General features: G+C 32.1%; 1 protein-coding gene and 1 pseudogene across 6 annotated transcripts in view; one reads left to right on the top strand and one right to left on the bottom strand.

Moving 5' to 3' along the window:
- The window catches only part of LOC145279666 (uncharacterized), a 971,079-nt gene that overhangs the window by 497,180 nt on the left and 448,674 nt on the right, over positions 1–25,225 (top strand). The window lies entirely within an intron of this gene.
- Positions 8,956–9,072, bottom strand: LOC145280428 (5S ribosomal RNA; annotated as a pseudogene).

Raw genomic sequence — 25,225 nt, 5'->3', positions numbered from 1 at the left:
GTGAAGAAATTAATAATGAGCTAAACGATCCTGGTGTCTAACTCTCTCCCGTGGGGAGACATTGTAAATAGGAATAATGAGCTGGCCTTCGGGCCAAGATCAAAGTGTAGTATCTGTCCTCCAGGTGCTACACTTCAATTTCTTGTTCTGTCCATGGAGGAGAGGTTCTTTACAACTGAGACAATTTTTGTTCCTTTACTCCACGTTAAAAATGACCCTGGTGTCTGACTCTGTCCCGTGGGGAGGCATTGTAAATAAGAATCTAACTCTACCCAACTTCTACCATTACTGATCATGTTGTCTCACCAGCTACCTAACATTTAACCCTTATCCGAGAGTGACCTCAGGGCCATAATAAATAGTAAGTAAAAAAATATTGTTGAAAAATGATCATTTCACTTAAGGCTTTATTACTCTGACCAAGAATATCCACTCTGTAGTTAATATACTCTCATTTACATTGATTAGATTTATTGCAGGATTTTTATCACTTGATAAATAGAACTGATTCATGTGACAGCTTATTTTATCTACTATGAATGAGTCGGCATTCTTGTCGAAAGTACTAATACAAAAAAAATCCCAAATCAAATGAGATATGTCTGGAGTATATCACAGATTGGCATGAGCTATTGATCTCAGATCAATCAAGAGCATTTGTTACCAAATTGATAATAGCTCACATTTCTACTGAAGGGCATATTTCTCCAAAGACACATATGTTTTAGAAGTTTCCGACGAAGGGGAGTTTACAAAAATGATTATGTATATCAAATTAGTTGCAAACTTACATAGAACGCGATGAGAAATATCTGGGAGTGCAATTACAGAGTAGGTTTCATTCTGTATTCAAAAATAAACAGCAATGGATTTATCTCTGTTCTAGCGAACATGTATATTTAACTGGATACATTGATCAATCTTGTCATTCCATATATGTGTCATGTCTGTAACTTACAAGCTGAAAGTATTCTGAACTTGATGCAGCCTTTATGTAGATACACATAATTGTATATATGTGTTTATATATATATATATATATATATATATATATATATATATATATATATATATACGCTTATGATTTTTTTTTGTGCATTGATATTCATATTAAACCCCCTTTTTTCTATTTATTTAAAAGAAAATACAACTTTGTTTAATATTCATCTGCAAAAGATCCAGCAAATTTGCCTATTTTTTTAAACATTCATTTTAATTCCTTATTAATTTTTGCGGTTTTCTTATGGGATGGTCATTTTTAGTTTACTATTACATGTAATTATATTTATGCAGATATTCTACTTGATTTATACTTTCGTAATATTTGTATAAAAAAGTTATAGTAAACACAAATCTCTTTCTATATATATTTATGTATGCATATATACATTTGTTTAAAAAAATTTGCCTAACAATCTCCTGTTAGTTTTTGGTCTACAGACATGGAAATTCATATATAGGGTATTCGAACCCATGCAAAACTTTATGTTTGGGTTTTAGCCAGGGAAATTGGTGCAAAAGTGTGAAAATTAAAAAATATAATTTGCTAGATGAAGGTCAAATAATGGCATCACATATATGCATGTGTAACCTAATAGCTATTGGTTCATGTTCTAATTTTTAGCTTTGAAGCAAACATGTCTTTATGGCTCAGGCATTAACGGCAAAGGAAAAAGTAAATCGTAAGTTAAACGTTTTGATTTCGATTCTCGGTGGTGGCACATGAGTCCTTTTTTTATTTTTAAATCGTTACTATATATTGGGTCCAATATAATAAATACAAAATCTGCATTAATCAAAATATTATATTTAAGCGTATTTTACGATCGTGCAATGCCGGGTGGCCTGCTATATATATATATATATATATATATATATAAAAACTGATCAAATATGTGTTAATATATATGCATATAATAATGGTGGGACGATTTCAATATTTTACTTGATTCTAATACAATTACTGATTCCATACTAATCCCTGATTCTGATACAATTCTCGATTCCGATTCTTTATAAATCTCCAAATATTTAACTATAAAGTTGTTATCTCTTTCCGATTACTCTAAAAAACACGTGTTAAATGTGCATATATTGGTTCCAATGTAAAAAACGCACTTGCAGGTTGGTGGTTTCACTGGTAGTTTAAAATCAATAAATATTTATTATTACTAAGAGTGGAAGATTTTGTCTAAATCAAAATCGAAGTAAAAGAAACAGAAAAGATAATTAATTGGACTTATATTAAGTATAATACTTAATATTATCATTGTTCTTTTAATGGAGAGTAGACAATGCATTGTGGATGCGTTACTCTCGCTTCTCTTACTTTATCCCTCAGTCTTCATTTTAATAAACGATCGTTCTGACAAAGGAGAAGAAAAAAAAGCTGTATTCTAGGTTGGCAGTATTTTACATGAACAGTCGCCAGAGTTACCATGTCTACTCTGGTGGCCATGTCACTAGTAAGGGTGCTGGAGGTAAACGTTTTATCTGGGCTGACGTTATCCAACTGATAATCAGGAACCCGAACCTTGGATTAATCACTAAGGAGGCTGTCCTATCAGTAGGTACAAAGTACTAGGGCTGCTGTATATTCTTTTGGTGAATAGTCTGGACGATGCAGTAGCTTCTGGTGGGGCTCCTCAATGCCATATTAGTGGGTAATTGTTATGGCTTTACCTTATCATGAGCTACAAAAAAAAATATTTCTTTGTTTCTTTTTCTCTCTTACTTTCCCTCTCTGCCCTGCTCTAAGCAAGTCTGTCGACCTATTCCATAAATTCCAAAAAAAGCCATCATGAAAAATTTCCAGAAAAATACACGATTAAACCCAGATCCTCAACTTCCAATGTAAACCCCTACTACTATGTCTCCTTCTTCAACATCAGGTGTCTACGTTCCAACCTTCCAGAGGTTGAAACCCAATTACAGCAGACTAAATCAGACTTATTATTCCTAAGCGAAACTAGCATTGGACCGACTATTTCCCTAGATGTGTTTGTAGTTAAAGGATATTCTAACTTCCAAATCTGACCCCCAAGATCGCCATGGGCATGGAATATCTGCCTATATTAAAGATGGCTTTCCATGTGGTAAGGACATCTCCAGAGAAGATCCTAAATTACCCTATATGTGTTTCTGCGTTGCACTTGCAGATACGACTATGTTTATATTTGCTCTCTATCGCCCCCACAACAGCGGAGTTACTATCTCTAAAAGCATATTTGAGAAAATTGACCACATCCTGTCTGCTCATCTTTCGGTTAATATTCACACCTGTGGAGACTTCAGTGTTCATAATGCAGAATGCTTAACCCACTCAAACAAGACAGATCATAAGGAAAGGTTCTGTTATGATTTCTCCATTGCTTATGACCTCACTCAGATTGTTCACGAACTCACCCGTGTGTCCGACATTGATGGCCAGTATTCAAGTCTCTTGAACGTTTTTCTTGCCCTGAGCTATGTTCGTCTTCTATTATGTCTCCACTAAAAGCTAAGATTTTAGGAAGAGACTTATTTATAAAAAATATATTAGAAATTAAAAATTGTACTAGCGGGGAGACTCGATGTTGCCCGGAATTCAACGAGTATCACCATTATGTACTTTAACACGTTGTTCAACAAACCATATTATTTTCTTTATTAAAATAAATGACCCCTTCCTCTCGTTTGCCTTCAAATATAGTCGAAAGAAGCTGAAGTGTTCAAAAGTTATCTGAATTTGTGTCTTATATAAATGGTTTTAATTTTAGTTGGATATCTGCATTTGAAGTTTGAACAGGGTTCAATTGCTAAGAGTAAATTAGACATAGAGATTCGGGATCATTTACAGTGTTTTTCCCGCGACTGGAGAATGTTATACGTATGATATTAATTTCATAGAAATAGAATATATTTGAAGTTCTTAAAAAAGTTCGATCATCAGGTTAGGAGGACAAGTAGAGATTCGGGATCACTTTTATTGTCTTCCCAGAAAATATTATGCATAAGATTCAAATTTAATAAAAATAGAATATATTTTAAGTTTCAAGAGGTTTTTACTTAGAGATTCGAGAACACTTCAATTGTTTTCTCTGATACATTTTACATAAAATTACTCCTTTAGATTTAATGTAGGAAACACACAAACATATACGGAGATATTAAATTATACAGGGTGACCCCGACCCCCCCCCCCCAAAAAAAACAAGAGACCATCTAGAACATATGGTGTAGAACGGAGAAAAAAAGAAAAAAAGGCCAAAGACCCTAGTTTTTTGATGTCATGTTTTGAATATAATAAACTACTTATGACCAAAGTTTCATTTCATTCGGACAAAACAGTAAGAAACGGGACCTTATTAGAGCTGGGACCCGTTTTTTATGGGTCACGCTGTATATAGTGCTGAAAATGTTTCTCTGTAGCTCACTTGCCATAAGATATGCAATAAATTATATAAAAACAACTGAAAAAAAAGTCTCTTCATCAATAACTACAGCTGACAATCACAAATTAAAAGCACTTGAGAGAAAATGGCCGACATGGAATCACTCGGCTACATGCTACACAATTTGCCACAAGAGACCAAGAGAAAGCTCCACCAATCGAGAGAATCAACAGAAAGATAAGAAAAAGGGACAACTTCGTCGTATTCAATCACACATATTTTGAAAATGACTTGCTGCATATATATATATATATATATATATATATATATATATATTTCCAAAGTTAAACAACATCGTAGTTCACAAACCGGAAGTCCAAGCCTCTCATGCAAGAGGTTCAGGTTTCTTATCCCGAGGCCAGATATATCTAACTGATGAGAGCAAACCTCTAGTCTTAGCTTCCGGTTTGTTGGTTGTTATGGCTCTCGTGAGCTGCGACGTAGTTTGACTGTGGAAATAATTATACAATCTCTCACATTATATATATATATATATATATATATATATATATATATATATATATACTAGCAGAAGTACACGTCGTTGACTGAGTTTATAAACAGCCTACAGAAAATGGACTCTGATTTGTACAAACAAACACTTGTAAACGTTTTTTTTTTAATTTTTTATTTCCATACTTTGTGGACCAGGCGCGAACGCAGACCCCACAATTTTAATGAAACATCGTTCTGCTAGATCAAACATACCCATTCCTGTGTCTCGATACATCTTCTATCATTATATGTAATCAGGTTTTTAAAATAGTCAACCATATAGGAGCATATTCGTGACCACACACACATTCAGCTTATGCATTTCTGCAGCGATGCAGGAAATTAATTGATTTAATAACAAAATAATTTTCCAACGAAGGACATTTTTTTAAATAGTTTTAAAGGTTTTTATATAGTTTGAAAGGTTTCCAAGACTAATATATATATATATATATATATATATATATATATATATATATATATGCCCTAAAATTCGTCAGCCGCTTACGAACTTAAACAGAATATTCTGATAGATAAACATTTGTTACATTTTTCTTAAACCCTAATCATGAAATAACATTTTCTGATTTCTTAAGAGATTTTGCATCACAGATATCAATGGCATAAAATTCAATTCACTTTTACTTGTGCCAATCTTAGTATCAAAATGGTGCTTATAATTTAGAAAGACTAATTGATTGCGATTTCGTATATCACTAAATGCAACAAACATTTCAGTAAATTAATCTTCAAATGAGTAAGATTCCAGCAAGATATTTATAAATGAATATATTAGAGATCTTTAAGCTTGACAAATTATATAATATCTTTGTAGGGTAAAATTGAATTCTCTGTGTTATTTGTATGTGTTAATTTTTAAATTTATTTTTCTTACTTTATTTTATAAAACATTTTTTTCTTTTTTGGGAATTAAAAAAAACGCAAAGGTTTTATGGAAAGAGGAAAAAGAACAAAACAAGCCAATCTTGCTATTTAATAAAGATTTTAGAGTAAGAGATATTAAATGCTGTTTAGTTAATAGATTTGAAACTTGATATTCCTCAATCGATGAGAGACATTTTCATTAGTCAAATTCTCATATTTCTGTCAAAGCAATGATGTCTTAATTGATCTTGTAAAAAATATCCGCTTCGGGCCATTCAACATTAGCTTCGTTTTGTTTCTTCTTCATTTTGGGTGAAGGGGAAGGGGAAATAAGCATTTCAAGATTTCAATTCAGGAATTTTATATCTGAATATTTTAAATTCTGTGAAAGACTAGCGCTCTTAAAAAGAAACATTTTTTGACTAAAATGTTTGACTATGTTCTCCAGTTATTATCTAACTAGCCTTTTAAGTGAGTATATATTAAACATTTGAATAATGCTCAAAGCAAACGCATAAAAAGGGGGAAACGAAGGAGGGGATCAGAGAGATAGATAAAAAATATTTTTTGATTTTATCGAGACATCTTCCAGTCGTAACTTTTCATAGTGTAACGTATCGAGGGAGGAGGATATTTTCTCTCTTTGATGATTATATCTTATTTATTATTCGTATTTGTATATGTGTCTATATATGTGGGCCACCATGATCGTCTGAATATGTATGTGTGTCTATTTGTGTGGACGTGTCATTTCTAGTGTGTGTATATATGTATTGCGTTAAAAGTCACCTTTTTTCTGTTCCTTTTATCTTCTCTGAGGATGCATTTCTTTCGTTATTGCTTGTTTGGTGCTGAAAGAAACATCTGACGAAAAAACATAACATCAATGTTCTGGCATGGCTTTATTTGTCTAACGAGTGAACGGAGGGTTGGGAAAGCATCGCATTGTCGATCACTCAAACTTACGTTTCTTTCTTTTCCGAGCCATTTTCAGTCCCGTCTCGTCCTAAGTTGGAAAACAAACCTTCACGTCTGTCTCGCCCAAAATCAGAAAGACGACTCTTTTTTGCGAACAAAAAGATATCTTTACTCTTTCTTTTTCATGCATCGTTTTTCTTTCACACGAACTCAATCACCCCCATTGTCATCGCTGACTCTGGATACCACGTTTGATATACGTCAACCTTAACCCTTGAACTGTTTTTGCACCAATCAACCTGCCAGCAACTCACAATTTCCAACATGCCGGCGTAACCCAGAATATATTATATATCAATAGCAATCGTCAGCAACATGGAGCAAAGTGAATAAAAACGTGATCAAAAGACCATAAATAACTATCAAGGGTGTGTAAAATAAAAAAAAAATGGGGCAGAAAAGTAAAAAAGGAAACATGATAGAAGTTCCAAATTATAGGTGTACTTCTTTTGCTTACACAGAGATGGTTGACGCAAATTAATAGCAACTTTTTCCAGAATTTTTAAATATCTTTTCGAGTGTCTTCTGTTCAAAGTAGAGAAAGTTTTATCTGTGTCCCCTCCAGTGCAGACTTGCCACTGCACTAAATACTCACCATTAGCCGACTTGTGAGTTTACAAAATCACAAGTCGGCTAATGGTGAGTATTTATTGCATATGCTTGCCATTTTTGTGGCTCTATACAGAAGGGAGGATTTGTTGGGAAATTCTAAACTCCAAGCGTTGAATGGTATGCCATATGTTCATCCTGTATAGAAGCTGAGGAGTTGTTACGACATTTAAATCTGCTTCATCCTGCACTAATGTTTACTATAGAGGATAAGGTTAGATGTTCTTGTCGAAAGATCAGGTATGAGTTTTGTCACCAGCATACACACGAAACCTACTTTTACAGGTCAATATATTAGATAGGATTCATTTTCCCTTAAAATATGAAAATTAAATCTCATGAAAACATCCAGCTTTGTTGTTTTGCTTTAGTGCTAAATCGATGTTGAACTTAACGCATTACTGACAGCCTTTTGGTCAGTGGTTATAATTTACACACAATTGAAAAATGGATAAAATTCGTGCTTTTAAAGGGAAAAGCTTTGTGGAAAAAATATCCTGTATATGTGAAACTCCCATGGATTGATGTTAAAAGCACGGCGTTTTCACACAAACTCTCTACAACTGTTTAATGTTGTTTCTTTATAACTAAGGTTCGAGTAATATTTGGAACAAAAAGTGTCCCCCCCCCCTTTTTTTTGAAGGATGGTATTCCCTCTATGCAAGGTAATATGCTAGTTTATTGTTTTAATGGTTAGTGCAAGGCTGATTACATGGGGCATAGAATTTAACACTTAGAGGTTAGAATTTCCCAACACATCCCTCTTCGATACGCAGGCAAAAAATAGCTAACATCTGGCCGTTTATAAGCCATTAGTAAGTATTTCTTGCAGTGCTAAGTCTGACAATGCTTTCTCTATCTTGCACAGAGCACACTCGAAATATATTTAAAAAATCTCAAGACAGTCGCTATTAATTTGTCAATTGTCTCTGTGTAAGCAAAAGGAGTACACCCATAATTTGGAACTTAGGAGTGTACGTTGAGAAAATTAGTTTCAACATTTTTCTCTCTATATATTTTTTGGCTCATCATAGTTATTGTCTTTTGATTTAAACATTCAATTCAACAAGTATTTCTTGAATTTACTTCGTTCTGGCAGTTTTTTTAGTCATATAAGTTAAAATAAAATAGAATAAAAAAAATAAGTGATAATAATTATTCAAATGTTTAATAAAATTATGTATCCATCCATATATATATATATATATATATATATATATATATATATGCTAACCTATCACTATAGTTCTTAGGCTTTAGGTTTAATAGTATTTGTATATTTATTATTTATTACTTATATATGATATATTATTATTTTTTAAGTTATATATTGGTGAAATCGTAACTTGGTTTTATCTACATTTTGTTATTAAAAAAGGGGGCTCCTTCAGTCTTTGACAGACTATGGATACCCACAAAGAGATGCCTGTGCATGAAATTTTTGTGGCATAAAGTGTGCAATCTCCAACCACACTTCTCCTGGGTTGATATTGTTAAATATCAGTGGCAAATGAAGTTCAGGACAACTGGAAACAATGCCAAGATAAGCAGAAAGTACATACAGCGCCTAGAATTCCCAAATAGTCACCCATCTGGTACTAACCAGGCTCAACGTTGCTTAACTTCAGTGATCTAGCGAGAACTAGTGTGTCAACGCGATTATGCCATATATTTTGTTATTAGACAAGTGCTAGTTTCCACTCTCGAACCATAGATTTACCAGGTGTCTTGTTTTTAAATCTCTGAAACAGCTTCATGTTAAATAGCTAATGCTACCCGTTTTCTGTTTAACAAAAAGGTTTCTTGTGCTATTTTGCAGTTATATGGTTGAATTCCTTTTCATAATTGGTAATTTTCTAGCAGTAAATCGGCTTATGCAGATGTAAACTTTGCAGATGTTGAACTCGGTGTATGCATAAGAACTTAAAAACTTAATTTTGTATTTTTATTATATTTTTTAATAAAACACACTCAAGCTCCTGTAGACTAATATATATATATATATATATATATATATTGTTTTTAAGATATAATTATCCACTGACATGTGTTTGTCGTCTACTACTCATCAGAGTGGTTGAATCTAGTGAGATTCGAAATCGGGACCCCACGGTAATGAGCCTGACCTCTTTATCCGCTGGTCCATCTCACTGACTGTTTGGATACATTGCGATTTATTTAGATGTTATTTGTTTTTGTTTTTGCGATACATTTTTGAATGAATTTAATTATTTACGAAAGTGCATTTTTACCCAAATGCGAGTTGGGAATAATTTTCCCTTTAACCAATTTGGTACGCCCACATCGGGAGCGGTATATATATTGTTTATAAAATATAATTATCCACACACACACACACATATATATATATATATATATATATATATATATGATTTATTGTTATTTTTAGCCATATATAAACAGTTTGGAACCGTTGCTTATTTTCTAATAAATAAAATTAAATACAAAACTAAGCAATGATTCAAAACGGCTTATATTATCAATGCAGTTGGTTGAAAATTGGTAAAATCTGTCAATTCATAATGTTGATATGAGCGCATCCAAGGACTTGGTGTAAGTATATTCAGATCTATAGTCCTAAAAAGGTTAGGTTTAAAATTCTACCACAAAACCGAAACAGGCCGTGTGTATAATTATATCTTTCAAGCAAAATATTGTAAAACTTAATTTGCATAATTTAATTCCCATCATATATATAAAGAGAATGTATGTCATTGGTCATAAAGATTTAACCGTACTTTCGAAATTAGAATTCTTTTCTCAGTCTGTATGCATGTATATATTGTACAAACATTTTCTTTAGTTGGTTTACAAATCACTGGGTTATTAAATCAAACTTGCAGATTAATATTTTTTGTGCAAGGAACATAAAATTGATGGTAACAGCTATAAGAAATATTGCTTAACAATGTTGTAAATTGAGAAATCCTTACTATCTTATAAATCAATATGTCATCTTGTAGTCTATTACAGATAGACAACCGAAACATAATAAAGATGTGAAAGCACAAAGCAGGCATCAGATACTAATATTGGCTTTGCCTGGTGCAAAGCTATTGGTAACCCAATGAAGTTTGAGTTAACACTCTTCTTTTCTGATAATTATCTTTTACTCCACCTCACCCACCTCTAAGAAGGAAAAAATAAAATATTCAAGAAGTGTTTTATAAATAGAGTAAAGTTTCGTTTTGCAGCATATAAATGTCTGCGTTCATTTATGGCTATCGATATACACTTGACGTTAATCGCGTGGAAATATATGGCTGACCAGAAGAATTTTTTAGGAAAGAAAAAAATTGTTTTTTATTTTTTTTTACTTGGGAGTCCCCATTTATCAGGGCCTGAATATCATTCGAGGATAAGGGTTAATGAATGTTATCTGGTAGAGTAGTAATCATTAATGGTGTAAATTGGGTAGAATTTGATTATTTTTGGGGATGGCTTAACAAGAACTTGTTTACATTGGATTGAAGATTTGGATTACATGTTGTATTGAACCGGGAAGCAGGCCAGAGGAAAAGTATTTTACAGACAGCCAGTTCTGGGAAAGAAGCTTTGTTCATGGAATCTGTGTTTAAATTTAGGAACTGACAGAGAGTGAAGGAAATCATATCTAGCGATTATAGGTAGTCAAGTGCTTTTTGTGAAAGTTTAACAAGGGGGGGGACCATAGATTGGAGTTCAGTCGAGCACATGCCATGAAAATAGTGATAAAGCAGAGACAGGCTCACGGCGTCTCTTTTGTAGGAAAGAGGTAACAGGGAAGAGAAAGACTAATGGTAGATGCATCAGCCCAGATGTGAAAAAAGAAAATAGAAGAAATACCAGCTTCATTGAAATCACTTAAGACAAGACATGAAGCCACTTGATGTAAGAAAAAAAATCTTTTTGAAGATCGAAAATCAGCCAATGATAAGTGTGACATGGGTAGATTTTAATCTGGAAAGCCAATTCTCTCCCCTTTGTCAGAAACATCGCTCATGGAATGTGAGAACTAAAAGATGAAATATGGAAAGCAAGAGTTACGAGATAAAGCACAAGGTTCACTTTCTGATCATGCTATAAGAGGAAAATGATTTTAATGCAACCCTGTAAGCTATTTGTTTAAAAAAATAAATTCATTCCATTCATCTCTGTAAATTACAAAAGAAAGGTGAACGTATGAAAAAAAAAAAAAAAATTTCTTCATCATATATTCATGGAGTTGAATTGTATGTTTCTATATGGAATCTTTTCCTACTAAAGAAAATGCCAAGTTGGAAAAATATGTAATTAATGAAATCAAGCAGATTTTTTAGTTGGTGCACACAAAGTAAAAATTTATACAAATTACTAGCTAGTTGTATTCAAATATCCATTTGTCGAATGCAAGGCTATTTAAGTTTAACTTGAAACATTTGACTAACTAAATTTTATTTTTAAAATAAAGTAATTCGTATTATTTGGATTCATCGCGCTACTGTTCTCATCTTGAGTGTGATTTTCACAACGTTTTGGTCGATGAAACCTCTGACCTTCTTCAGGTGTATCTTGCTGAACTCCTGAGTTCGACAGAAACATTCCAGAGTTCGACAATATACGCCTGAAGAAGGTCAAAGGTTACATCGACCGAAACATTGTGAAAATCACACTCAAGATGAGAACAGTAGTCCGATGAATCCAAATAATACGAATAACTAATATTCATCCAAAAAAGTTAAACTTCGCAATTAAAAGAACTTATTTAAAAAGAAATATACGTTAAGAATCTGTAGTCTTCTGTGATTACAATAGACGCATTAAAAGTTATTTGAATTCATGAGTAGCAGAGTGAAATCACAATCAAACTTTATTTTCCGAGTGTCTGTGCGAATAACCATCAAGATGAGAACATAGTTCGATTAATCCAAATAATATGATCTTTATTTTTATCTAATACTAGCAGGCCACCCGGCGTTTCCCGGTCGTCAAATACACATAAATATTATATTTTAATTCATGCAGATTTCTTATTATAGAGCCATAATATATAGTAATGATTTCAAAAGTTAAAAAGAATATGACTTGGGTACCATCCACTGGAATCGAAATCAGAACGTTCAGCTCTCCAGCTTTAGTCATGATTTATCTATCCAGTATCGTTACTATCTGAGCTACTGCCAGAATTTGAACTAGGAATGTTTAATGTTGCACGTGCGCAAAGGTAACAGCAGGAGCAATTTTGCATTCAATTCACCAAAGTCAACTGTTTTGTTTTCAATTTTGACCACTTAGCAGCTATTTCTGTTGGCTAAAAACCAAATCGAAAGCGTACTACAGATCCAAATCCAACTATATATCAAGTTTCAACTTTGTAGATCAAATATTCAGAAAGGAGTTTTTGCACATACGTGAACGAAGTCACTTTTACATATAGTTATACTAGCAGGCCGCCCGGCGTTACCCGGTCGTAAAATATGCTTAAATATTATATTTTCATTCCTGGACATTTCATATTTATATATATCATATATATAGTATATATAATATACATATATCATGGCAAGAAGCCTAAACTCTTATCATTGGACCATCTCGCCCAACTGTTTGGATATATCACGATTTATTAGATGTTATTTGTTTTTGTTTTTGCAATACATTTTGAATGAATTCAATATTTATACGAAAGTACATTTTACCTAAATGCGAGTTGGGAATAATTTTCCCTTTTAACAATTAACGTATAGTATGTATGTATGTATGTATGTATGTATATATATATATATATATATATATATATATATAATATAAAGCTGAATGTGTGTGTGTCTGGTCACGAATAGGCTCCTATATGGTTGATTATTTTAGAAAACTGATTACATATAATGATAGAAGATCTATCGAGACGCAGGAATGGGTATGTTTGATCCTGCAGAACGGTGGTTCATTAAAATTGTGGGGTCTGCGTTCGCGCCTGGTCCACAAAGTATGGAAATAAAAAATTTTAAAATTAAAAAAAAGAAAACATTTACAAGTGTTTTTGATATAGATGTAAATAAGAATACTTTGATAAGTATGTTTTAACTTAAATAGGGATGGTATAATAAAATTGTCGGGTCTGCGTTCGCGCCTGGCCTCCATAGAATGGAAATAGGCACAAACTTTAATAAAGACTTTTCATATCTATCTGCGTAAGTATACTTTGATAATTATGTTTCAGTTTGAAGAAACATGGTATAATACAATTATGGGGTGTCCGTTCGCGCCTGACCTCTATAGAATGGAAATATGTCACAAAGTTTAACAAGTTTTTTTTTAATATAGATCCACAGAATATTGTTATAAGTGTTTCAGTGTGAACAGGTATGGTATAATAAATTATGGAGTTTATCTATTTTATGTTTACTTTCATCATATTTTGCTTTGGTTTTGATACCCCCAAATTCGAAGCTATCTCTTTACAACCCTTCCTTTTCATAAGCTATCATACTTTCATAAATCAGAGTTCATTTTCTGTAGGCTGTTTTTGAACCCAGTCAACGACGGGTACTTTTGTTAGTATATATATATATATATATATATATATATATATATATATATATATATATATATATATATATATATATATATATATATGCATGCTATATGTATCATATATATTATACGGCTTAATCATATTCATCGGTTCTCGTCAGATTACCGAAGTTAAGCAACGTTGAGCCTGGTTAGTACAATATGGGTGACCATATGTGAATTCTAGGCATTGTACGTTCTCTCCACTTATCTGAGCATGTCTTTCCAGTCATCCTGAACATACACTCTACTTGCCACTGGTATTTTGGTAATGTCCACTCAGGAGAGGTGTCGTTGGAGATTGTGCACCTCCTGGCACAAAAACATTTCACACACAGGCACCCCTACGGTCGGTATCCATAGTCTGTCAAAGACTGAAAGAGCCTTATATATAATACATATAGTATGCATATATATATATATATATATATATATATATATATAAATGTATACACTTTGCTCTTTATTGACATCGAAGAAAGACGACTGAAATCTTGTATACTATTTTTGGATTCATAATTTCAAGTTGACTTAAGTTCAATTTTTTCTTTTAAATATTTCGTATTTTTACTGAATGACTATCATCATCCTAATTGCCACTAATTAATTTATTCTTTGCCAATTTGGTAATCACTTATCTACTGATTAGTTTCAGTAAATGAATTACTTATCTCGAAGACTTTATTTAACCTTTTTCGATGCTTTTTCTCTTTTGCAGCATTTTTTTCTTTCGCTTCATAAATGAACAGATAAGAAACTATAATTGTAAAGTATGCTATGAATCTCAGTTTAGTTTCTTTTCCTGATATTCGAGAAATTAAGTCAGCGTTTTTCCTTAGAGTCGAGGTCAACTATAGATAAAACCTACTGGAAGGTCAAGAGGTTAAGCTTGTCTCGTTTCACATAGAAAATAACACGAATGATGGTAATGAGTTTTAGAAATTTTCAAAAATTATTTTCAATCTTTTATCAGTCTTTTTTTTTTCTGGTCTTTTAAAACTTTAATGGACAAATAAGTTAGATGCGTATTGCTTATAGTTAAGCAAGCAAGACTGAAATATTTATTACAGAAAAATATGTTCGGTAGGATATAAAATGTTAATTGTCTTCTTCGGAAGTTATGGATATGTTTGAAGTAACAATAGGTCCAGTGACGCTCAGAGAAATTTCTCAGCGCAGGTGCTCAAGTGAAAAAAAAACCGACAAAATTATTGTAATGGTAGACCTATAATACATTCCTCTGAAAAGGGCACTTTTAAAACAAGAATAAAACAGGCAGGTGTTTGGGCACCCTTAACACCCCACTCCTCTTTACAGTAAATGTGGTACTTTGGTGATTGTTGAAGTGAAAGTGAAAAATGATGAAAGAAAGAAGGAAACAATGATTTTATGAATCAATGAGATAAACAGAGGAAATTTACTGACCCCCACCACCCCACCACCCCACACTCTTTTATTTGCAAATAAATAATTTCAACATCCGAACAGTGAAATTGTATCTGGATTATTCCGACTCGTGTTTTCATCTTGGGTGTAATTTTCACAGCATTTCGGCCGGTGTTACCTCTGACCTTCTTCAGATGTATCTTGCTTGAATTTGAGAAGTTTTCTGCTGAACCCGGGAACATTTCCCTCAAACTCTGGAATCTGCATGGAATTTCAAATGGAACACTTATTTGATTTAAGGGCGTAGCAGGCTTTCATTCCGTTAACCACGACTGAATAGACGTCCTCCTTGAATTCAATAAATGGCTCTTTTCAAAATTCCGTGCAGATTCTCAAATTCAACAGAAATGTTTTTGAGTTTAACAGAAAAATTTCAGAGTTCGACAAGATACACCTGAAGAAGCCAGCGGTTACATCGACTTAAACCTTATCCAGACTACCGTTCTCATTTTGAGTGTTACTTTCACTATTTTTTTAGGTGTACCTTGTTGAATTTAAGAACCTTTCTGTTGAACTCAAGAATCTGCATAGGATTTCGAATGAAACCCTTATTCAATCTATGGGTATAGCATGCTCTCGTTCCGTCCGCCACGACAGAGTAGAAGACATCTTTTTGAATTAAGTAAAGGGTTCTGTTCCAAATTTCGTGTTTGAAATTCTGTTCGAAATTCCTGAGTTCAACAGAAAGATTATCGAGTTTGATGAGATACACCTGAAGAGGTTAAGGTTACATCGATCGAAACGTTATGCGAATCTCATGTCAAAACTTCAGAAACATAATATCAGTGAAATAGTCGATTAAATAAATTAAAGGTTATTGAACTAAGTGATAAGCAGTGACTTATCAAATAAAATTAAAAAAGAATATTTGAATGTGCAAATTCTTTTTTCGTTTTTATTTAATTTACAACAATGAACATTACTTTTATTCACAACTTTTTCAAGATTTCAAATTTATGCAAATTAGTAATTCTTTACTTCTATTTTGCTAGTTATTTTCTCTGATGAGAAAAGCATAAAGTTTGGAAACTTCATGGATTAAGGATTAAAAATATTTTTTATATTCCTTATTTTTGAACATTTTATTTTATTATATATTCCAAATTCCGAAGTTTTATTCATCTTAATTTTTTCTATCAACATATCAAAAATTCCATATATTTTTTAAAATCAGTAATATATATATATATATATAAAAGTGAAAATGTGTGTGTGTGTGTATCTGTCTGTCTACATTTCCCTACCAAATAACTCTGTGAATTTTCGGCCTACAGACTTGAGATTTGACATAAGGAGTATTGAGATTTAGGAAAATCTTTTTAATTGGTTTTTGGAAAGAAATTTGGCTGTCAAGGGATCAAACTTCCACGATTTGACTTTCGAAAACTCTACCAAACTCGGGTACAACCACTTGAAATTTTAGATATAGGTTACTTGGACATGAATCTAACTTTATAATTTATTTGAACCCAATACAATGAATAGTAAGGGGGTCATAATTGGGGTTCAAGTTTTAAAAAAATTGAGCTCTGCGGTTTCTACCAAATTACTCAGCCAATTTTTAGTCTAAACATTTGAAATTTTACATAGTGTATTCAGACATCGGGCAAGCTTTTTAATCGTTTTTTTTTTTTGTTCGTTTCTGAAAATTTGGCTTCCAAAGGATCAAAGTTCAAAAGATTTTATCTTTGCGGTCTTTAGCAAACTATTAAGCCAATTTTGGGGCTAAAGATTTGAAATTTTACATAAAGGGTATTCAAACATGCAGCAAGCTTTTGATTGTGGGCGAAAATTTTGCTGGAAAGAGGTCAAAGTTGAGTTTACCTTTGCAGACTCTACGAAACTCGTCCGCCAATTTGGGGTCTAAACACTTGAAATTTTAGATGTAGGTTACTTGGACATGGGTCTAACATTTTGATTTAATTTGAGCCCAAAACAATAAATTTTAACGGGTCGAAATTGGATTCATCGTATAAAAAATTCGACCTTTGCGGTCTCTACCAACTTTTCTCTATGGTAGTTAAGGAGGCCTATTATATAGAAAGCATTACTGTACATATTTACACTTTTTAATATATACATATGCACATAAGGTTATGAACATACATAGGGCCCGAGCAAAGCCGGGCTAAACTGCTAATATATATATATATATATATATATATATATATATATATATATCGTATTTATTTTTTATACACGAAGAAAAACATAAAAAGACTGAAAAGATAATATAACTGGTTTTAAGCCTCGCTAATCGGAACTAAATCAAGGTAAGAATTACGATTATGAGAAAAACAAATGATGAAATAGAAATTCTAGGGAGGAGAAAAAAGATATACAACTGACCAAATCGTAGTATACAAATATGATCAGTGTAAACCAAATATCACACAGAAAAAGAATTGGACCAACTTTTACATTACATGGATGATAAAATAATAATCTTAAAAAAATTAATTCTCTTTTGTATTCTCATGGCTATTGTCCATGAAAATAAAGAATAAAAACATTGTTTTACATCACAATCGCATCTCATTGTTTGAATTCTAACGATTATGTTTGGTTTGAAAATGAAACGAAAACAGGGCGTTTGTGACATAAAAAGAATAAGTATTTTCAAATATTTTACTTGTGTGTTATTTCTTCAAATCACTCATCTTATCGAAGTCTTGAAATAAAGACTTTAATAAGCATATAAATAATTTTGACTTTTCCTTTTCTTCATTTTCCATCATAGTGGAATATTATCTAAATAATGTTCATCATATATATATATATATATATATATATATATATATATATATCGACTCTATATATTTTAACTTATCGCCGTTTACTGTATATTTTAATTTTCACTTTTAATTCTCATTTTCGCTCCTTCGCATTTATTCTTCAACACCTGATGATGATTCGTGGACGAATCGAAAGCGCTCGTGACAGCAACATCTCTGGAACTTTTATTAATATTTTTGATTTTGATACAAAAAGGATTATACGGAAAATCGAAAAATTAAAAAAAAAATCATAAAGCGAAGTGTCTCCGTTGCATTATATATATATATATATATATATATATATATATATATATATATATATATATATAACGATCTTTATTAAATTAGTTAAATTAATTAAATTATACAAAATTTATTTTAATCTGAGCTTTCAAATATTTAAAACCATTATCAAAAGCAATTTTTTTCATTTTTCGTTAAATTTGACTTCCTAGTATAACAAAGAATAATCCAGATATGTTTGTTGGCTATGTTAGTTTAAACTAGGCATTATATATATATATATATATATATATATATATATATATATATACTAGCAGATGTACCCGGCGTTGCCTGGTATTAAACGTAATGTTAAATTTTTCAATGTCAACGTCATATTTGATGTGGCTCTTTATAAACTCTCCCACCAAGAGATGGTGCACACCAAGTTGGGGTTCGCCACTATCCCTAAGTGGGGGAGTTTATAAAGAGCTGCGTCAAATATGACCTTAACATTTGACCTTGGCCTTGAAAAATGGTGTGCACCATCCCTAGGTCGGAGACCATCATCATTTTAGGTTTGGTCATGATCGGTTCAACGATGTGGGCTGTAGGTGAGTTTATATACATAGGCTATGGCCTTGACCTTAATCTTGAAAAATTGTGTGCACCATTTCTGGGTGGGAGACCATCAGCATGCCAGGTTTTATCATGATCGGTCCAATGGTGTGGGCTATAGGAGAGTTGTACGCACAGACATACACATGAACACTACTACTTATATATATTAGCATAAATACCTAGCGTTGCCAGGGTCGACATGAACTTCAGTTTGGCCACACCTGCTATACTAAGAATATTTAGCAGTTTTTCGTTATTATATGTCAACTCTATCGTTAACCCAACAAAAATTTCAAAAATAAAAGAACGAATCAAAACACGAAAATGTAACCTCCCCCCCCCCCCGACAAAAGAAGTACGTGACAAACTCTCCACCAGATATTTCGGCAGAAGGGATACGAAGAGAAGCTATTCTGTGGATATTGGGCACCTTAAGCGAATTTCTTTTATGCTCCCTCAGTCTAGAAAGATTTGCTTTACGATCTGTTGCAACAAAAACAAACAGTAAATAATTCAGTTTCAAAAATACCAAAGTAGAATTTGTGTTAACCGAAATACACGTTTTAAGTTATAAAAATGATGAGTTATGACTTATTGTGTTATTAAAAGAAAAAAAAAATTAGTTACGATGTAAAAAAAAAAAAAAAATGTGAATAAAAAAATTGGTAAAAAAACGTAAATGAAAGTTTTTTTTGTTTTAAATAAAGAATTGTAGTTGAATTGAATTGTTTGTGTATTTTAAAATAAAAATTCACTGGACCACAACGTTAATTGCGAAATCACGGAAATTATTTTATTTAAACTAATTCCAAAAGTAATGCTTGAAAATTTTTAGTTTTAATATCCGCCGAAAAAGAAAAGAAAAACAAAACGAACAAACTTCGCGCTCAAGGGAAATAACTCAAATTGATTCATAAAAAATCTATTTCGGTAAAAATAAATTAAATTAAATATGTTTAATAAAAAATAATAAACTTAAATAGAACACTTAAAATAATTCTCTCACTATAAACAATAACTAATACACCGCTATTTAATAAAATCGATTTTCCTTAATGTAATATGCAAATGAGGTCACCTGTTTAATCTTATATTTTGCAATAATCATAGTTTATATAGGAATGCATGATATGATAAAGTAATGGATTTTTGTATATATTAATCAAATTGTGAACAAACAAACAGGCAGGAATACGAATTATATATATATATATATATATATATATATATATATATATATATATATATATATATGGATATAAATGAAAAATTGACGAAAAATAATTTGGAATAAATTACAATATTTATTGATCCATCAAAAATTCAAACAAGGAAATATAATGACGAAAATTTTTAACCCATGGCCTTTGAAAGGATTAAAGTTAACTATTTTTTATTATTATAATTCCTTGTTTGAATTTTTGATGGATTAATAAATATTGTAATTTATTCAATTTTATTTTTTATCATCAATTTTCCCTATTTCATCAATTGCTCTATTTAGTATATTGTACTTTTTATTATCTTGATAGGTTCCAATCTTACGAAAATAGATATATATGTATATATGAAACTCAAATTTATAAAATTTTTGTCTAGTTGTCTTCTCAAAATCTGAAGATAAACACATTTTTTCCTAAAAATTTGAATATTTTATAGGATCATAAATACATTTTCTTCTCAGAAATGTATTTTTGTTTTTATTTCCTTTTTTTATCCCCATGGCAACTAAATAATCAAAATTGATAAATTTAATTTGCATATCGAAGCGATCTTTCTCTTGTCTGTATTTCTGCATCTTGTGCCTATCCCAATCGCTTTTTCTCTTCTCTTCATATTCATGGTGTCATTCGTCTCCTGTGGGATGGAAGGAGGATTCCATTTCACACAGCAAGTCTGATCCCCTAGCACGATGTACATTTACATTTCATGAAAAATAATTTTTTGTCAATCTATTTTGTATTTTTCTTTTTATTGACGTTCATCTCTCCGGTATTTCTAATATAGATGTCAAAGCCTTCACGATTTCTACATTGAATTTTGAATTAACCTCATATTTTTTTCCTTTATTTTTCTGAACATATTCTATAATCAGTTTCACCGATATTGATTTCATTCTAGTTTCACTTTTATTTTCGCTTTCCTTGGACTTTTCGACTCCGTTCTTTTTTTAAATTTGGATCGAATTTTTCTCATAAAACACATTTTTAAAAAATGAATTTTTATCTCATCTTTTTCGTTTTACTATTTACCTACGACAAATTAGGGCACGACGAAAGCACAAATGGCTACTGATGATACTCTATTAGGCACATCATTCGAGCAACCTGGGATTCTTATCCAATCTTAAAAACAGTCTTCTCTTATAAATTCTTTTTTATCTATAAGAGATGCATATATGTATATGTTTGTGTGTCAGTGTATGTGTACACATTATTTTCATCCAATTAGGCCAATTGAAATTAGAGCAAATAGGATTCAAGTCTGGAAATTCTTGAATCTCAATTTGCATAAAACTGAAGAATTCCTTTTTTCATTTTTTGACTGTTGCATCAAAGAATGTCAAACATTGCTCATTGATTTCAATTGATTGAATTCTTATTTTTTTGTTAAATGGTTTGATTACTTCTGTTGAAAGGACTCATTTGTTTTTTTTTTTTGTTTTTTTTTTTTTGTTTTTATGCTCTCTACGTATGCCTGACTAAACAAGCAGATTCACAGAAAGGTGCCATTGTGGATAAGCCTTAATAAAGTACATGTAACATTGGATTAAGTCGCTTTACAAACAATTTCACTGATTTCTTAGCAAACAGTTGCCTTTTTAGCAAATAGATATTTATTCTTGTGCTGTCGTCTGCTAGGAAAAAGGATTCTAACCAAATAGAAAATAGAATAATAGGAACTCATTTGTAAACGTTGTCGATTGGGCAATCAATCAGTCTTTGAAACTTTTTGAATTTTATAAATGACTTCATTCACTCTCTCTCTCTCTCTCAATTTTCTTCATTCTGTTCCATTGCCTGATCTACTATTGCTACATGTTATCTACAAAACAATAACAGTTGTTTAATTGAATTCAAATCTGAAATATTTGAATTTTCAGATATGTAGCTATATTATGCTTATAAAAACCCTTTTAAAATATCCCCCAAAATTAAAATTTGAAGAATATTAATTAATGTCTAATAACTATTGTTAAAACTTCACAAAAATCTGATTTTTTTCACAAAGACCTTCCACCCTTTGAATAAAACTAAATTAAACTAAATATAGCTCACGTTACATGCCCTTACGTGAAGCAGCTGTATTCCAAAATCCACAAAGATCGGTTAATTATTTTAGAAGTGAATCCTGTATATAAATATATATATATTTACTATTAATATACACACATGCCTAACTTATATATATAACTATATATAACTTTCAGAATATGAGAGATTATATAATTATTTCCACAGCCAAACAAAGTCGCAGCGCACAAGAACCATGCCAGCCAACAAACAGAAAGTCCAAGACTCGAGTTTCGCCCTCATTTGGGCGAAACTTGAGTCTTTGTCTTCCTGTTTGTTGGCTTCTGGCTCTTGTGCACTGCGATTTTGTTTGGCTGTGGAAATAATTATAAAATCTCTCACATTTTGAAAGTTATATATATATATATATATATATATATATATATATATATATATATATATATATATAGAGAGAGAGAGATAGAAATATTCTTATTCGATTATATTTCACCCTTTATTTACAGTAATCTTTTTATTTATGAAGCTCAATGTATGTTAAATATAAATGCAGAGCATATACAAAAACGTCTATATTCCAAATTCCAAGATGTTATTCATCTTACAGTTTATTTCTTTCAGCATATTATGTTTAATTATTTATTTATATATATATATGTGTGTGTGTGTGAGAGAGAGAGTTTGTGTCATCAGAAGGAAAAAAATATTTACAATCAAATTTTGATATACTATTGCTAAAATTGAATTCTTATCTGATTTCAAATTAAACCAATTCTATTGCTTTCCACTTTTTGTAGTAATACTAGCGAAACCTGTGGACATTCTACAGCTGCATCTATTTGCATGTAATATACTGCTGCATTCTATGGACATTCAGCGTGAATGGAGACCCTGCAATATTATTGTAGCCCTTTTTGTTAAAACAGTAAAAGTATTTATCTAAGTAATCTGGTTAATGTAGTGTCAGAATATATCTGGTTATCTTCAATATCCTTGTAGGAATCTGTGACATATTTCCATTGTATGGACGCCCGGCGTGAACGGAAATCCCACGAGATCATTAAACCATCTTTAGACAGAAAAAATGCTGCCCTTGGGTCCTAGCCAGAAAACCAAAAATGTATTTTTTTTTTCGGTGACCCGAAGAGTCTATTTATTAAAGGTATGGCAGCATACTACGACCATTAAATTAATATACCTATATACTAATAATTTAATGTTTGTAGTATGTTATTACCTTCTGTCCTCCTTTATAATAAATAGGATCTCCTGATCAAATAATTTATAATCTGGAAACCGTGACAAATGTACGTACGTTAAAGGTACAGCAGTATCAATATATCGATTATCAGACATAACTCTTTTGCTACTAATTCTTTATCTTTTTTCTTTCTATTATAGTCAGCCCCTCCTCACACCCACATAATAATACTCCCATTTTCACTCTTCACAATTTCTTTCTCCCTAACGTTTTCCGATTCTCTTCCTATGCCCTAATTTCGTCGGATAGTTTCTTCTCTTTTCCATCAATCCTCCATGACTAAGTCCATACTGGCTTCTCACATGCCCTCACTCTCCCTCGCCGATACTCTCTAACACCTTTCTTCAGCCTTAACTTTTGACTCTCCCACCACACACATCATTCATAAATCCCCCCTCCTTTACCAATTCCTTTCAATCTGATTCTTTTCTCCAGATCATAACCTCTTAATCCACATCCTAATTGTAGCCTTTACAGCCACGACGCAGTGTTAACAACATCTAATGTAGCATGAACGTTTACACCGATGTGTACAATACCTTGCCTTAAGAATCTCTTTCATGAAAAACCTCATTGCCAATCATAGTCGACTGAAACCTTTTGCTAAGCCAAGATATTTGCTCAGCATCAACCATCCGATGCACTTGAATACACCGACCCTTTCTTCTGCTGCTTGATTAATTCCTGACCCAAACACGCAGGTGCTCATCTTGTTCGTCTCCCAGTTCAATGGAAATGGCCAATCATAGTGACTATCTTCGCTACACATTCTGCATCTGTAGAATTGTCCAAATCCGGAATTGTTATTCTCTTCTGGTCTAAAAAAAATTACAAGTAAATTGCTCAATCACCGTGTGTTGAGATAAAGTAATTGGAATTTTTAAAAGTGTCAAATGTTTTTTTTTTGTTTTGTTTTTTTTATGAAGTACTGTTGCCATGTTTGAGGAGGTACCGCTCAGAGCATCCATTCCTATCTTGACAAAATTCAAAACCCACTTTGAAATCTAGTTGGTGATGTCCTCTTTTCTTTATTACAGTCATTTTCTCACAGAAGAAATGTTGCTAGTCTTTCTCTGCTCTATCCTTATCTCCCTAGACGTTTGGCTGATTTCTCATCTATGGTTCTCCCTGTAAAACATCAACAGGGATCAATAATTTAATTTCTAAAACTAAACTGAACCTCCATAGACAAAGTCTCTTTTTCTTGTGGAACACAATAACACATGACTGCTTCCCACAATAAATGCCACTGGAAAAAAAAGAAGGGATTCTTTCTAGGAAAGATAATCTCCACTTCAGATGGGTGTGCCACACTTGCATAAATTTCTATTTACTTGCATCCTCACGAGGGCAGAATTAGACAGTCGGTTTTTAAATGAAGAAAATCCAGCTCCCCAAAAAGGGGCACTCTGAACAGGAACAGAAATAAAAATTGTCTCAGTTATGAAGGATTTCTCCTCCTCCTCTGACCGAGGACAGAAAAGGTAAAGTGTAGCATTATAACAGATACTACACTGTGATCTTGGCCCAAACGCCACATATCACTTCTGCCACACTTGTATGTATTGCAATGTCTAAAATACAATCTAATCTGAACCCATTTGTTTTTATGTATTTGTTAGGTTTGGTTTGGGGGTTTTATAGACACTAGCAGGCTGGCCAGCGTTGCAGATTTCTCATCTACTATACAATAAA

Source organism: Euprymna scolopes, chromosome 7 (genome assembly GCF_053919585.1).
Source record: "Euprymna scolopes isolate OS-2025 chromosome 7, ASM5391958v1, whole genome shotgun sequence".
Classification (NCBI taxonomy): domain Eukaryota; kingdom Metazoa; phylum Mollusca; class Cephalopoda; order Sepiida; family Sepiolidae; genus Euprymna; species Euprymna scolopes.
This window is presented reverse-complemented; position numbering and strand designations above follow the sequence as displayed.